We start from the raw sequence: 16,401 nt of genomic DNA on the forward strand, positions 1-16,401 counted from the left end.
TTCAAAGTAAAAGTTAAAATGGTATTCTTAGAAACCCGTTCTATTTTATGCAAGAATATTTTGAATTAAAAAAATCAAGCTACGGAGTTTTTTTGGTTTCTTTCTCTGAATTGTATTATTATTTTTGTGATATTTGAGGAGTTTCTCATAAATTGTTACTAAATTAATTCTTGTCTTACTATATGTAACCAGAGAATATAAAATATTATTTGGGATCATCATCATCATCATCATCATCGTCATCTGTATCTGTGGTCCTACAGCCCTTTTAGTTTAGCCTTGACCTCCTTAAGAATCTTCGCCCAATCCTCTCTATCCAACGCTCTCTGCCTCCACTCCTAATTTCTGCCTTGACAAGATCATCTTGGACATCATCCAGCCATCGTAATTTGAGCCTACCAACTCTTCTTTTACCACTTGGTTTCATATCTAGTAGTATTTTAGGAATTCTATTATTGTCCATCCTGATGATGTGGCCCAGCCACTCCAACCTTCTGATTTTTATATCAGTGACAATATTTGTATCCTTGTATAATACTTGTAATCCAGAATTAGTTCTGATTCTCCAAACTCCCTTATCATAAACAGGACTATAAATTTTTCTTAAAATTTTCCTTTCCCAAGTGTTTAAGATAGTTATTGCTCGTTCAGGTAGGGTCCAAGTTTCACTTCCAAAAGTAACCGTAGGTTTAATGATAGTCTTATAAATTCTCACTTTAACCTTTCTTGAGATATATCTAGGTCTTATGATTCTATCTAATGCTCTAAGACATCGATTATTATTTGGGATCAGTGTGTTCTAATTTTCATCCAGATGATATAGGCCTACTTTTGATTATCTTGACTCTCTATTGTAAACTTTAAGGATATTCGGGATCAGTTTGTTTTATCTGTAGTGGTGTACGTATTACAATATTTTATATTTTAGTACGATAATTTTACACTAAGTATTTTGACAATGTCAATAGCTTTTGCTATAACGACAGCTAATAAAGACTGGTTCCATACAATTGGCCAAAGAAAATTGGTAACTGGGACAATTGGCCACAGAAAATTGGTAATAGAGACAATTCGCCACAAACAGACAATTTGCCACACTGAGGTACAAAGATAAATCCATAACTTCCAGAAGCTCTATATTGTGCGAATGGATACAGAGATTAATAATTGTTAATTCCACTAAGTATGTGAATTGCTGTGTACATGTAAATTTGGCTTCAAAAATGTCCTGCTAGGTTGTGGCCTACAGCTCTCAAGTACTGAATGACGGTGCCTTCTGCCTTGTACTGCGGGTATTCTTCAACTATACGTGATATTCGTCTGTCCATGTCGATGTACTTCGCTTCTTTTTAGTAGGAGAATGACCACCTTCCAATCTCTCTATGCATCTGCCCACTTCTTCCACTTCCAACTGCAGTTGCTCCAGCACGTGATACAAGGAAGGATGCGCTTTCCCCATTAATAGGTTCAATCTCCTGTGCCAAGCTTCGCATGTATTAGGTATTAGTAGTTCTTGGCAGATTTTCAATGACACGATCTTAGCAGTTCCAAGTATCAGGTGCAAAGAGTGGCTGTTGTCTGCCTCGTCCACGTCATCGCCCTTTAATGTAGTTATCTTCTACAAAATCAAATACCCGAATCAGATCACCTTCCACTGTTTCCTGAAGTTGGACAAATGCTTCATGGACATCCTCTACTGGAACAAAAGCTAGCAAGATGAGTGAGTGGAACTATGTCGTCAATTCTGAATTTTCTTCAACATCATATTGTTGCACCAATTATGTGGCGAATTGTCTTTGATATGAATTTCAATTTTGTAGCCAGTTGCCTCTGTAGCCAATTTTCTGTGGCGAGTTGTCCCCAACCCAATAAAGACTATATATAGTCACGAAGCTCAATACGTAGTAAATATGCATCCATAGATAGTTGCTAACCACTAGGATTGCTACTATCACCTCATCACAGACAATGCGAAATAGTACCTGCACAGTCTATTGTTCCTAGTACCCTAATAAACTCAAGCTTCGTGACTATATACTAGACTGTGATACTACTATAGTAACCCAAATAGTTTCACCTATAGTATTATAAGTTCCAATAGACACCAACTCCAGTGGTCGAACTAAGAGCCCCAATGGCCCAAAACCTAGGGTTCTAATTATTATTAGGCCTATTATTACAATTGTAATACACGGGTAAAAATCAGTCTGGTTTGACTTGGTTCATATTGCTTCACGATATAACCAGTCATATACTTTAAGAACTATCACTAAGAAAATAACTCATGACTTCAAGTCATCCCTCCTATTGCCTCACGAGGATACAAGTCACAGTTCAAACTTGCTGGACTCATGTAGGATAACACACTATCGTGAGGCTATGCCTATCATATACAACGTCATGACCTCCTTTTCTGTCAGACCATGTAAGTTTGACACCAGAATTGACACGTGAGTATAGAGCTGGCCTTCTATGCTCGAGAGGTTGAGGGTTCGATCCTGGCCCAGGTTGATGGCATTGAAGTATGTTTAAATGCGACAGGCTCATGTCAGTAGATTTATTGGCATGTAAAAGAACTCCTGTGGGACAAAATTCCGGCACACCAGTGACACTGATATAACCTCTGCAGTTGTGAGCATCGTTAAATAAACCATAATTTTTTTTGACATGTGACCCTAGCCTGGGAGAATTCAATAAAACTGAGTTCCTCCAGCAACTCTGCCTGTTTCGTTTAACTGTCGTCGAATTGACAGTAACCAACCAGCAGGCTTCACGTCTCAAGTCTCCGGTTCAGACCCTGACTAATTACTTAGCTGACATGTAGATCAGTCTAAGAGGATTGTACATATTAAATAACCAGCTGTTCAATAGTCAATAAAACAAAGTAACATCAAATTGGTTTCTCATTTCGATTGACTCTAGATATCATTCAGCGAAAAATTGAACAAATGAAACCATTAGCTTCAAGTATGCGCAAACTACAAGTCCCTCTTAACAATTGTTAATGAATAAATTGAATATATTCCTGAATTTCTTCTGTACATAAAGGAAAATCTTTTTGACTTCACCAGTAGCATGGATAAACATGAGTATAATACTAAAAAAAATATACATACCATCAAACTTAACTCTCGTAACAGTTGACATTATTCTCTTCAATGGATGGTTACAGGTACTGTTTATACATCTAAAAGCTGTTCATATCGGCTAAAAAAATAACTTTTTTTTTTTTTGTTTTAGGAATCCGGTACTGGTAATAATTAAAATTAATTATTAGTACTACGAGAAAAAATTGTACATAGAGGAAGTGCCACTTCACCTGAATAGCTACCCCTGAATTCAACTTTTTCTAAAATAATGTGTCAAATCTGGAAGAAAAATCGTGCAGAATAATTGTAACGCATTTATTATGTCAATCAGAGGCGAATGCTAGTCACGAAAGTTAGGCTTGCTCTTTTATTCATAGAGGAAGATGGGAGGATATAATAATTCATAATTAATAAAAATAATCAGACCCACATAAATAATTTATTTTATAATTATGAAATCATTATGAGTCATGGATCATATTCGCTTATGAGATGTAGAAGTTCGATATAATATAACAAACATGGCCAACAAAACAGTTTATTTAGTTTTTTTCGACCCTGCCAATGCACATTGTTGTATTGAGCTGCACTGAACAAGCGCACATATTCTCTATATTGTCTGTCTTCTCTTGAATAGTCCTTCGGGAAAATGGATTTAATAATAAGGTTTCAATAACACAGAATTCCGAACTCATTGCAATACTTCAAATTAGTGTTTAAGAATTAATAATACATGCAGCAGCTAACACATGCATTCCACTCATACAATTACATTGCACTCGCAAATGACAGCATATTCCCGCTGTCAATACTGCTCTGTGTAACGTTAAATAGTCATTGGTGTAGCTCTCGGACCAGAGCTTCAAACAACATATAGCAGAAGCATGTGCGCCTAGGACGGACCAAGGAGGAAGGCACTTGCGCACGCATCATATTCTCGCTATTTCTACGTCTTTCCTGTAGCTCCGAGAAACGAACAAGCATTGCGATACTTGCGGTGTGCAACCAGCAGATGGTATTACGCCTATACAGTATTCCAAATATAAAAATAAATTTTAATGTACGTAATCCCATTTTGAGAAATACACATTCTACGAAAATATTGGGCTTGCGCAGCAAGCATAGCATGCCCTGAGAAATCGCCCCTGATGTCAATTGATGAAGTTAGAGGTAGTTATGTTAAGTTTTCTATAAAATCCTTTTCCCTCACTAAAAGGTAAACAATTTTATACATAGTTCCATTTTATCCTAAATAAAGCTATGATTATCATGAACTGTTTAGTTTGGTTTAAAAGTCATTAAATAGTACAAAATTACAATAGGATTAGTCAGAGTTAAAGCAATTTACATACAATAATAATTAAAATTAAATATGAAAGTTTTTTTTGCTAAAGAGCATATCTTTTAATTTAGTTTTGAAAACTCCATAAAACTGTAATAAACTTATTTATTTGATTTTACTCTTCTAAACCAATTTACTTCAATTTAAAACTTGCTTAAGTTCAAGAAGCTGATTTAAACAAATGAACATCATAATAGCATTTGTATTCATTACAGTTTTTGTTTTTGTGCAATCTAGGACTAGCAGATGCAACCATCGCAGTTGACTTCGAAGGAGTCACAGATCTTCAAGGAATCCCGCTGGAATCAACATGTTTATTTACTACGGACCACATACAGACGACAGAATATGTAAATGTTATCACATTGCAACATTTTAATAATGTTATAGCCCTACGTCAACATATTTCTGATAGTGGCCAGTCAGTATTTATAATTCTGAGTCCTAATTACAATCTGAAGACTGCACTGAATGACGAAATAATGGAGCAACAATATCATCTTGTTGTGCCAGAAAGAGTTATGTGTTTGATTGATTCTGAAACTTCACTCTCAGAATCTGCTATAGGAACTTTGTCTGTATTAGTAACCTCTAATTTAGATCTAGAAAATATTTCCTATACTACACGGGAAATAAAAACTACAGATGAGATTTTAATTGCAAGTACTTATAATAACCCTCAAGAAAATCAAGGAACCTTAAAATTGCAATCAACAGCAGTAGAACAAATTGATACTTACTGTTGGGCAACGCTAAAATTGCTACAGCCAAAATCAGTTTCTGAATCAAGCCTTCACACAAAAACATCTAAAACAGCACAAGAGTTACCCACATCAGGTTTCTGTAGCATATTATATTATTCTATGCGCTCACTTGCTAGTACTTATGATGAATTTTCAACTTATAGTCAATGGTTACTTCCAGAAGATGTGGTGAGAACAAGTATATATGCAAGAACCCAGACATCCTATGTTTTCCATTTGGATTTTTTCTCAAATTATTTTAATTTGGTGTTTACAAATACTATTATTGGTGATGACACTTCCACGGAAAATCTAAATACAGATTTGAAAGAAACAAGCGGAGTAACTTTGTATTCAAGGAAATCGTCCACTATCATTCTGGGGTCGACCTGTCATTATGTGCATTTAGTAAGCACTGTTACTTCTGATCAAGAAAAAATAAAATCGAAGCGTATAACTTCATGGACACCACCGTCCTCTCCTAGGACTATAAAGGGACTGACAAAAAATACGCCTGATTACACAGAAGTTACAAAGAGAGTCACTGGTATTTCAAAAAGAAGTCTGGAAACTACAGGACTGAAGCTACCAACAACAACGGTGCAGGACAACCAGAGAACAATGACACTGATACAAACAATTTGGAGGCAGAAAACTCCCTATTCTATAACTACACCTACAGAGGCAACGAAATGTGTGATTACAGATAGTATTATTTCAAAATATTTCTTTCCTACTTTGGAACGGACCCTCATATTAGTAACACCTACAAAGGCAGGTACACAGTTGTCCTCTTCAAGTCAAGTGTCTACATTTGATCCAGTGGTACGCAGAGCTACTTATGATGGTCTAACTAATGAAGTGGAAAAAAATCTGGACACAAGCTCTACACAACCAAAATATATATCAACAACTTCTCCTGCATTTAAAAAGATTTTAGGAGATACACATACTGTAGCACCTACAAAGGCAGGTACACAATTCTCCTCTTCAATTCAAGTATCTACATCTGATGCAATGGTACACAGTGCTATTCATGATGGTCTAACTAATGAAGTGGAAAAAAATCTAGAAACAAGCTCTACACAACCAAAATATATATCAACAACTACTCCTGCATTTAAGAAAATTTTAGGAAATACACATAGTGTAACTTTACTATCAAGGAACATATTTTCTCCTAAAATTAATCTATATAGATTAAAAAGTACAGATCCTGGAGCTTCTACAACAGGTGGTCCAACTATTGTATGGCGTCCACATACTACAGAAATTGATGAACACTTAAGTTGGGGTACTACAACTAGTGGTACGGATTCCTCAATAATACCGGTACCATCACCATGGTTTGTTGGTTCGTATATTTATTATATTTTAAAGTTATGTTGTTTGGGATCCCTAGATTCTATGATTTTTAAATCATAGTTTGAGATAAGATATGAGTTTGAGAGTTATTAATCATATTTAATTAGAAGAATATAAAATTTCAGGCTTCATTATAAGAAATGTACCTGATCATAGCATTGTGATGCTGCAATAATCAATTTTGAGTTTCTGAACAAAAGCCGTGATGTTAAGATCCTAATGAAAAATTTGTTTTAGGGAGCCATTTGTTTGCCAATTTCTGTCTGATTGTGTATTATTAAGCACTAATATAAAGCTAAAATACTGTATCATTGCTGAAAAGTAGAAAAGACATAAACTTTTCATATAGGTACTCCATGCACGAGAAAAACAAAATTAAATTAATAATTTACGTCCCCAAACTTATATTTTATGTTATGTACTATTTTCTAAATCTGAAATCTTGAAAGCAACTTATAATGACAATGAGCGAAAATGCAATATGGTAGCAATCTGTCAGAATGAGATATATTTTATCTATTACACTGCAGAAAATTGTGTAGGATCAATAATATTAATTTTCATTTCAAGAGTCCACACTTTTATGTAATTATTTCATTACTATGATTGTTTTACTCTTTAATTTTATTCGTCCATACAGCTTCATCAACCTGATTTTCCGAGACTGGTTTTTTAAATACAAACTTGCATTATTCGATATAAACGTAATGAGAAATTAAATACTAAAAAATTGTGCACAAAATGTAAAATACTGGTAAGTTAATGATACAGAAAATGAAAATTGCTATATGATGCTATAAACTTAATGAGAAATTAAAAATTAAGAATTCTAAAGAAATGTAAGTCCTAGAAAAGAAAACTTTTGCATTGGGTAAAGTTTTGTTAATTCGCTTTTAAAAGCCTACTCAGAAAAATAATTTTTTATAGTCAACACAAAAATTGATCTGCAGAACAACATGTAATGAAATGTATGAAATCATTGAAGAAGAATACCATAAGTCATTTAATTCGTTAAAGAATAGAAGTGATAATAACTATGAGTTCTTCGAATTTGCTATGAATAAAGAGCAGTTGTGCAGGAATTCTCATTTCTATTGTTTCCCGTACTATCATTTTACCAGTTCATAATTAAAGTTTTTTTTCACTCTCCATGAGAAAGTCAATACATTGACAGCTCAAGATATACGTTTTCCTCCTATGTACTACAACTTTATCATGATTAACTTGGCTCTTGGATATTAATTATGTCTATCAACATTTTCTCTAAAGCAAGTAAGGATTTAGAAAGAGATTTAAAGCAAAGAAAGGTTATATTCAAGAGAAAGAAAGTATCGAGAAAATTCTGAATAAATAAATATTTAGAACAGCTTTACACTTCACACATTTTGATATTTAACACTGTACCGTATATTAAGGCATATCACCATTCGATTGACAAAATTATATTTATTTCCTTTGTGTTCGGCTATCACGATTTTATATCTTATTCATTATATTTGAGCCACATTTTTATGAAAACTTGTGCTTAAAACTCTTAAATAATTGGCTCATAATAATTACCATATGTCCAGATGCTCTAAAGGTTCTTTTCACAAGATCAAATTACTGAACATTTTTTACCGGGGAGATCTTACATCACTCTGCTAGCAGAGACCTTCATCAGCCCCTCCCTTGTAAAATATATATGAGGCCTCTTGTTCGTATGTCATCAACCATCATATCCGGAAATGTTTTGTGTTTTTAGATGTTTCATTACAAACATAATTTCTTAGTGGGAATAAATATGGGACCTGGAATTTCAGTATTAAATGTATCTGTTAAGTAAAAAAAATTTGAAGCATCTTCTGCACAATCTTAAATATTTAAGGCGAAACTCAACTATTTCTTTGATCTTTTTTATGTGACCAAACTTTTTCAAATTTGCAGGATAGACTGAATATATACATAGAGAATAACAAGTAAAATTTTAACTCATTAGATCTAATAGTTTTTAAAATAAGGAATATTTTAAGTTTCAGTTACTCATTAATTTAAATACACCACTTTTAATGGTTAAACAATTTCTTTTATGTTTGTGCTTTGACTGTATCTTCTCAATGAAATGTGCAACAATCCAGCATATAGGTTTTGGTTTATTATGTACCGGTACAGTACAGACCGGGTATTCTTGGATTGCCTCTTTACAACGTCACAACACAAGGGATTTAAGTGGAAAATTAGTAGGAGAAGAGAGGGAACGATGGTGCGTTCTCCATGCATGCCATAATAAAAACATTGCTTCTTAGGTTAAATATAAGAAAACTCACCAGTGAATTAATACTGTTCCGATTCACGTTGACGCAATCACTCTGCCAATATTATTACTGAAGTCATTGTCGTTACCAGTACCGGTACTTTCACTACTGCTTTCATCAATATCACAAGGTATCACCACAGTCTAGTATATACAGTCACGAAGCTTGAGTTTATGAGGGTACTAGGAACAATAGACTGTGCCAGTACTATTTCGCATTTTCTGTAATGGGGCGATAGTAGTGATCCTAGCGGTTAGCAACTACCTATGGATGCATATTCATTACGTATTGAGCTTCGTGACTGTATATACTAGACTGTGGTATCACTACCTGTGTCTCCCAATCAGTGAGGGAAGTGGGGAAAAAAAGTCAGAGGCAGTATGTTATCCCAAGATTTTCCTCTGACATACCGTGATTTAAAAAAAGGCATACTCCCTCCCTTAAACACACACATACATGGTGTATACAATAAATTGTTTCGTGCAGTCAATAATGCGAATCTTTGAAGCTTACACAAAACATTACATTTTTTTAAGGCTGGATTCACTGGGTCTATTCCGATTATCATTAACACAATCACTTTTGTGACACTCATGTTTCTCTTTACTCCTCGTATGACAAATTTATACATTATTATATTACAAACACCACTACACCAGTAATAATGTAATAACGAAGAATGACATGTACTAGATTTAAATATCTGTGTTAATTGTTACTTAATGATGCCGCGTACTGAAGCAGTAATGCTCAAAATTCAAACTCAAACCAAACATTGCCAATATTGGTTTATGAAAAATCGCTAAAAAGTGGTGCAAAATTAATTTACTTCCTATAGTGTTAATGATTAAAACTTTATTTCTAACACTAACGAGTACTTAAAACAAGTATGTAACCCTATTTAAACAATAGATAAGTAACGATGTTTCTCACTGACAAATATTTTAAAAGAATAAGATGTGATGAAAGTCACTAAATTGACAACAATGACATGGCCGCCACAAGTACAGACCATAATCTTTTATACTTGAAATGCTACCGAGTTGTAAACATTCCAGGGGTTGGCTTATAGAATACAGTGAAACCTCTCCTTACGGACATCCCCAAGATACGGACACTCCTCATATATGGACAGATTTTTATGTCCTAACTGAAAAAAATATAGAAATAATGATAAATTTAACTCTCGTTTACAGACATGGACACGGACAACTGTTTCACAGTCCTAAAGCTTGCTTTACCTCCTGACTGCGGACAGAATTTAGATTTCAAGACCTAATGTGTTACAAAAATGGAAAATTTAGTTTTGAGAACTGTACCAGTACAGAAATTCCTTAACATGAAAGAAGACAATAAGGATCTTGTAGGCTACCATTAGCCCAGCTGGCTAACCCTTGTTAGCTGGAAGCAGGTGGATAAACAAAGTCATAAAATTTAACCTGTCTGAGGGGCCAGCTTTCTGCGATCATGAAATTGTATTCGACACATGATAGGGTTAGTAAAATTATTCTCTTCACTTCAATCATTTGTTCGGTTTCGAGAGACATGGCACCTGAATGTAAAGGTTAAGTTGAAAACTGTAAATTACAGTAGCTACTGCATAACTATAGACCTAGAATAAATTTGCATGGGACAATAGGCATACTGTATTTTCTTTTTTCGGTCTTATCTATTGTAGTTCAAAGTTGCAAAGAATTTTCTGTAGTAGGCCTATACTGTATTTAGAATTGAACTACAGTAATACAATTCATTTAAAACGTGAAGGGATACATAATGTATATTATAAATTTAATGTTAGATTGGGGAGCCTCCCTCTCAGTAAAGGACACCACCCAGATGCAGACAGATTGTTACGTCCCTTCGATGTCCGTAAATGAGAGGTTTCACTGTAGTAGGTTCTTTAAGGTTGCCATGTGACCTGTCACTGCCTCCCAGTGTCAACTTTTAGTCTTCTATTCTTTCCCAGTATTTCTCAATCCTGTTCTCTGACTCTTTATTACATGATTCACATATTCTTCTTCACAAATTTTAGAGCCACCATAGACTTTTTCTTCTTGAAGCTTAGGTTTTAGACTCACTGTTAGACAGGAGCGTGACGAAGTGGAAACCAATTTCTATGGAATGTTTCCATAATCTATCAGCATCTTCTACTTCCATGGCTGGTGAAGACCCACTGTAGTTTTTGTTACTCTTGTATACATACTAAGAGGGAGTTGAGGGGTTTGAGGGACATTCAGGAATTTGGTTTTTAATAACCTGGAATGAAAACAGAGTAAGATGGAGTTAATGGTAGAAAGGCATCTGGTCTCTTCATAAATATAAGTGAATATGAATTTTGATAAACAGTAAAATTTCACATTAAGTTCATATTTCATTTCTAGCTTTGGACAACTTTTGTTTAGTAGATTATTTTACGACTCTTTATCAACATCTAAGGTTATTTAGCGTCTGAATGAGATGAAGGTGATAATACCAGTGAAATGAGTCTGGGGTCCAGCACCGAAAGTTACCCAGCATTTGCTCATATTGGGTTGAGGTTGGAAAAAACCTCAACCAGGTAACTTGCCCTGACAGGAATCGAACCCAGGCCACCTGGTTTCGCGGCCAGACGTGCTAACCGTTTATATATATATATATATATATATATATATATATATATATATATATATATATATATATATATATATATATACCATAATATACATTATTCATTCATTCATAGTTTTTCCTGCCTAAGGGTAGGCCATTCACTACAAATCCAGCATTCTCCAGTCTTTCCTATTTTCTGCCTTCCTTTTAGTCTCTGCATACGATCCATTATGTAGTACACTTTTGTTAATATATCTTATTAGTGACAAGTTCAACTTTCGGATAATGTAGGTGTAAATTTTAACATATCTGAACACATTTTCATCTCATTCCCTGTCATTATCTTTACGAATGTATCCTCCAGAACAGAGAATGTAACAGCAACTTCATTGTTTGGTTGAGGTAACTCAGCTACATTTGTTGTTGCTTAATCTAACTCAGGTTACAGTGTGTAACACTATTGTCATCACTTTCATTTTTAAGAATCTCTCTACATTTGTATACAAACTATCACACACGAACTTCAGCCCCTTTTATAAAACTGCCGGTACTCGAATTTTTAAATTTAATTTTAATATATTAGTACTAGTATATATATATTACTGTTCCCATAACTTCAAATCTGTTATTTATTACCTAGCTCATAATTTATTGGTACTTTGAAGAATTATGTGATAGATCAATAAAACATTTCAATAAAGCTAATAAGTTGGAAGAATTTAGTCTGTATTAACGATTTGGTTACAGTAATTACAAAAATTACATACTGGTAATAAATTCTCTGCACGAACACACAAAAAACACACACACACACACTCTCTCGCTCTTTCATATTCACTCATTCACTTAAAAAATCACACACACAACATACACATACAATACACACATACACACGTCCATAACATGGTATGTAAACTGTCGCCCCTTTGCTCACTAGCTTGATCAAGGGACGAAAGCAGACTCCGCCCTCTCCCGAAGAATGTCATGTGCCAGTTTACTCAGCAGAATCCACTGACGAATTATATGTGAAAAGCGTAGTATAGGCCTAATCAAAAAAATATTAGGAGTTGTTAGAATGAATATTCTAATTTATGTATGTACGAACATTGATTCTGCATAATTTTATGCACTTTCAACTAATACGAAGCAAATTAAAAATGTTTCTTGGTATATAATAGCGGTAATAGCCTATATTGATGATGCTTTTTTATGAAGGTACCGACATCATAAATCCTATACCAGTGTGCTAGAGTAAGAATTTTAATAAGCTATATGTTATAAACTGTATGTTTAATTATATTTTACTTTCATTTTCAGAATTACCACGTAGGAGGATATATTTGAAAAAACTTCGCAAGAAGAAGCCACATATTATTTGGTTGTCATGAACAATGAAAACGAACAGGAATATGCTGATATAGCATTCAAGATATGATACTGGTACCCCATTCTGCAAATTTATGGATTCATTTCAGTTTTCTGTTTTATTTTAATAATGATATAGTTTTGGATTATTTTCAATTAAAATTTTCTTGCTGTGATTCCACACTTCAACAGCATTTCGAAATTTCTATCTCCATCTGAAAGAAGACACAAAACAAGACAAGACATTTTCAACTAGTACACTACCGGTACTCTTGATAAAGTTATAAAAGTGACGTTTATGTGAAATATTTTAGTTTCATATTTCTCTCCGAAGAAACAGACAATAGAGAGTTAGATTACAAAACATGAAGACAGTTTCTTCTAGAGAAAGCATTAAAATGCAACAGAAACTTTAAATTTCAACACTGTGAAAGTCTCAGATCTCGTATGAAGTGTAACTTTCGCTGGTCCAGTCTAAACAAATCTGCTGGCAAATATTACTAAGTACGATAACAGATATATAACATTAATCAAAAGTATTTCTGTAAGCTATTAATTATGGTTAATGATACCATACATCCCATTCGATCAGAACTGTCTTGTTTTGCAATGTCGTTCCAGCCACCCCTCCGATTTGATCTAAAATTCCATCATTTCTCATTTTTCTTTGAGGAAAATTCCATTCCCTTTTCATTGTAGGTCTATTTTTATTTTATTTACAGCTTTTTTTTTTCAGAAAACGAAAAAAAAAAAAAACTTTGATTTATTTTCAACAATGCTTTGCTGGAAGAAATTGTATAAATTTTATAGTGGTCTTGCTTGATATAGTGTCATAATACTTACATCGTGACATTCTAAGTTTTATAAACTTATTTCCATACGAGGAGAGGGCGACTGCCTTATGGCACCCGTTTTTAGCTAAAAACTGTTCTATTGCCCCGCTTTTTACTAAAAACATTATGGTTACTCGACGTGCAACCTTTATTTTTTCAGCTTATAGATTAGAAGTTAAACTAATTACTTTACGAAATTAACAAAGTAAAATATAACTATAGGCTACCAATCCCTAAATGTACATAGGACATTTATATAAAGATGTGATAGTTTGTAAACAAGTACACTATTATTACATCTACATTTGAAAAACATGGTCAATGCAGTAGGTACCAGTAGCCAGTGTAATACATTTTTTACTAATGCTCAACTGTTTTTAAGAAAGAAATTTCTTTTCTTATACCTAATAGAATATTATTTTCAGAATGTTTTTATGGGTGAAAAGGGTATCTTGTCCATGATTTCATACTTATTCCATGGAATACAGTTTAGAAGAATAGATACCACCAATTTTTTTTTAGATGTTTTGCTAGATAAAAACAGTTGAATTCCCTTATTGTTCTAGAATGCATTAGGCCTAGGCATTTCTGGGATTCCATTTGACAGATTATTTCATTCTGTCTGCAATTTTTTTCTGAATTGTGATTATGCTTTACTTTACAGAAATAAAAGTTGTGCTATTTTTAGATTTTGTGATAGAAAAATCTAATAATCTGTTTTTAATAAATCATTGTTTACTATTTTCTGTATTGTAGCTTTCAGATCAATAAAGATGATAGCATTAGAAAATTTGCTATTTTTTTTTAATAGGTTGATGAATACCAGCAATACAGCTTCGATATTCCCATTAAAATTCGTGATGCTTCTCCCAACTGCTTTATGGAATGAAAAAGTTGCAAGTGGCTCTAGCACCATTACCCTTTTCTTATTGCTTATTACTCTAAATAAGTAACCATTTTTCTAAACTACTTTGTTTTTCCACATTTAGTTTCACATTACTTTTCTTAAATTCTTCAGTAAGATTGATTTCAGAACTAAATTCTACAGTGAATTCCTTCTAACAGCTTCTCAATTTGAGATGGAAGATAGAAATTACTTTATCTGTTACTCCTTGTGTAATGACGTGAGGTTTCTAATTAGAAGAAAAGAATGATTTTATAATTTTTCCAGATATCTGTGTTCTATATTCTATTAAGTTTCTCGTCTTGAATTACGACTATTTTCTCCAAGTGCTATATTGAAGATATTTAATAAATAAATAGTCTCATTGAATCAATGAATGTAGCTTCGTTTTCTACAGGTGTTATGAATTGTAGTACCAGTAATTTATTATACCGGGTGACCAATAGTAGGTATGCAGTTAGAAACTACCAGTAGTCAGTATTTTTCAGTAATTGTCTGTATTTTTCGTATAACATGTAGACAGTAGGGGCATATACAATTATGTTCAACCTTTGATTGGGTATCTCAATTATACAGATGCTATTGGTCTAACAATGAAAAATTGCCAATAAACTGTTTAAATCTGTCCATAATTAAGCTACCGTACCTCTTCCTACTTTCTTTCCTGACCACCAAAATTTCATTGTAACTTGTTTTTGTTAAGACTTATACGTACTTGTACCGATAAGCATATTATTTTCTCAACTGACGACCACACAAAACAGAGGAAACGATTATTGAACAGTTGAACACTTGTTAATTTGTCACAAACACCTGTGGTATCCTTATCCTTATCTCACCAGCGACTAGAAGTGGGATGTGATAGCATTTTGCCGTCACAGTTCCTAACTGTGACAGGTCCGGAGAAATCATTGTGATAGATAGGGGAGAGTTGGGTAATATCGGACATCGGGTAATATCGGACAGTGAGTTTCTTTCATCTACCACACGATGATAGTACCTGATTGATATGGTTACGTTTCTGTGATGTTGCATAGAGAAACGTAACCATGTCATTCAGGTACTACCATATGGTGGTAGATGAAAGAAACGCACTGTCCGATACTACCCGATGTCCGATACTACCCGACTCTCCTCTAATAGTGATTTTGTCACAGTTTAATTTTTTGTCCGGATGATTCTTGGCGACTGAGGGGCTCCGTTTTCTGTCAGTAGATTTTCAAGTCTTCTAGAACTCATTTTCACTGCCATCTATTTATCTCTGCACAAACAACGAGGAATATCAATGTTTCTCATCGAGAGCTGACAGATGTTTATGTTTATTGCTCTTCTGCGAATTGAGTAAAGCCTCGTTCACACTTTTTAAGTAACTTGAATTCAAGTCACTTTTTTCGACGAACTTGAAAAGTGTGAACTATGTTTCAAGTTGACTTGAAGTCAAGTAACAGCTTGAATTCAAGTATCACGTAAAGTTGACATGAAATCAAGTAACAGCTTGAATTCAAATTTCAAGTAAAGTTGGTTCGCTTTCTACTTTTTTACTTGACTTGAAAGGACATTTGAAACAACTTGAAGAATATGAACGTCACTTGATAACTTAATTCAAGGAGAAAAACGCGGGAATTTAAATTAACAGCTGTTTTAAGAGCGTTAAATTATCAGCTTATTGTTTTTCTGTTCTATGGAACGTAAAAATAATAGGAAACAATAATAAGTGAAATAATGACCAAATATTTGAGTTTCTGAAATTGTATAAAACTCACGAAGGCCTGTGGATTATAGAAACTGCAAAGTTTCGTGATAGAAATGAGAAGGAAACTGCCAAGGAAGGAAGAGCCCATTGAAACATTGAACAGCAGAGATTTTAAAGTGGACAT

At 33.8% G+C, this 16,401-nt stretch overlaps 1 long non-coding RNA gene across 1 annotated transcript in view; it reads left to right on the plus strand.

Annotated features, from left to right (window-relative positions):
* LOC138705822 (uncharacterized) overlaps positions 1-15,147 on the plus strand; it is a 30,746-nt gene extending 15,599 nt beyond the window's left edge. Inside the window, exons 2-3 of the long non-coding RNA XR_011333821.1 lie at positions 4,669-6,528; positions 12,740-15,147. This is a non-coding gene — a long non-coding RNA (uncharacterized lncRNA). The remainder of the gene's footprint in view (positions 1-4,668; positions 6,529-12,739) is intronic.
* The last annotated feature ends 1,254 nt before the right edge of the window (positions 15,148-16,401 follow it).

Source organism: Periplaneta americana, chromosome 9 (assembly GCF_040183065.1).
Source record: "Periplaneta americana isolate PAMFEO1 chromosome 9, P.americana_PAMFEO1_priV1, whole genome shotgun sequence".
Classification (NCBI taxonomy): Eukaryota; Metazoa; Arthropoda; class Insecta; order Blattodea; family Blattidae; genus Periplaneta; species Periplaneta americana.